General features: G+C 37.2%; 1 non-coding gene across 1 annotated transcript; it reads right to left on the reverse strand.

The window, feature by feature from the left end:
- Positions 1-391: 391 nt before the first annotated feature.
- LOC126069766 (small nucleolar RNA SNORA19) lies at positions 392-521 on the reverse strand. Its single transcript, XR_007516038.1, has one exon. It is a non-coding gene; the product is annotated as a small nucleolar RNA SNORA19 (small nucleolar RNA).
- Positions 522-1,346: the final 825 nt, after the last annotated feature.

Below are 1,346 nucleotides of genomic sequence, written 5' to 3' on the forward strand. Positions count from 1 at the left end.
AATTGGCTGAATTTACAGGCAGCATGCCTATCAACTCTGTAGCTATTAAAAATTTTCACAATCTAGAAAGATGGAGTGAAAATGATAATAATAATGCATGTGAAAGTTACTGATTTCAGGTCCTGATTCTTGGGCTTAAGATATCAGCCACATGAATGCGGGTTGTAGAAGATCTGGTCTAATAAGAGTTCTTACGTATAAGTCCTAGAGGGTTACTCAGCTCAGTAAGAATTGACACTGATCAGCGATGCTAATGGAGCCCTAGGTGACATGAATAAAAATGCACATAATCAAAGCAGAGGAGGTGCTTTGACATGGCCACGACTTTGATAGTGTCCAGTTCTGATATCATATTTTAAGAAGAGTTTTGGCTTCTGGACAATATTTTTTTATTTGTTTGAAGGAGATTGGCAGCATTACTACTTAGTTATACTTCTAATTAACCTTCAACTACTTGTATAACACGTAAGAAATAACACTGCTCACATATATAAAAGAAAGCAGGTCAATGAAATGTACACTATTTTTTGAGGATAGGAACTGTGTTTTATTCATTGGCGTATCTATAAGACCTAGCATAGTACCTTGAACATGGTAGGTGTTCATGAAATGTTTGATGAATAAATGACTAAAACAAATGAAAACCAAATGTAGCACATCCATAAAGCATGGCCACAATGATAAAGGGCCCGTAAACTACGTGATATGTATGAGAAAATGTTAAAAACACTGAAGCTGTTAAGTCTTGGGGTACGTGATAAGCTCTCCTCAGGTATTGTTGGCTAGAAGAGATATTGGGCTTATTCTGTTAAATTCTGAGGTTAGATTTAAACTAACATATTTCACCTCAATCCGATAGCATTATACATTTATAAACTTTATAGTTTATTCAGGAGCCCTGTTATTCGGTTATTCAATGGTTAAAGTGCTTGGTTGCTAACCGAAAGGTCGGCGGATGTGGTAGTGGGCTTCTGTAAAGATTTACAGCCTTTTGGAACCCCATGGGGCAGTTCTACTCTGTGCCAGTTGCTATGAGTCAGAATCGACTCGGTGGCAGTGGGTTGGTAGATTAGAGTTTATTCAGCACTTTATTATGCATCATTTTATACAATTTTTATTTTTATACCAACTTTATGCCTTATTGGAGCCCTGGTGGCACAGTGGTTAAGAGCTCTGTTACCAGCCAAAAGCTTGGCAGTTTGAATCCATCAGCTGCTCCTTGGAAACCCTAAGGGGGCAGTTCTACTCTGTCCTATAGGGCCTCTATGAGTGGGAATTGACTCGACACCTATATATATATATATATATACACACACATATATGATACATATTTATATATTTTATGA

The sequence above is a fragment of the Elephas maximus genome, chromosome X (assembly GCF_024166365.1).
Source record: "Elephas maximus indicus isolate mEleMax1 chromosome X, mEleMax1 primary haplotype, whole genome shotgun sequence".
In the NCBI taxonomy this organism is placed as follows: domain Eukaryota; kingdom Metazoa; phylum Chordata; class Mammalia; order Proboscidea; family Elephantidae; genus Elephas; species Elephas maximus.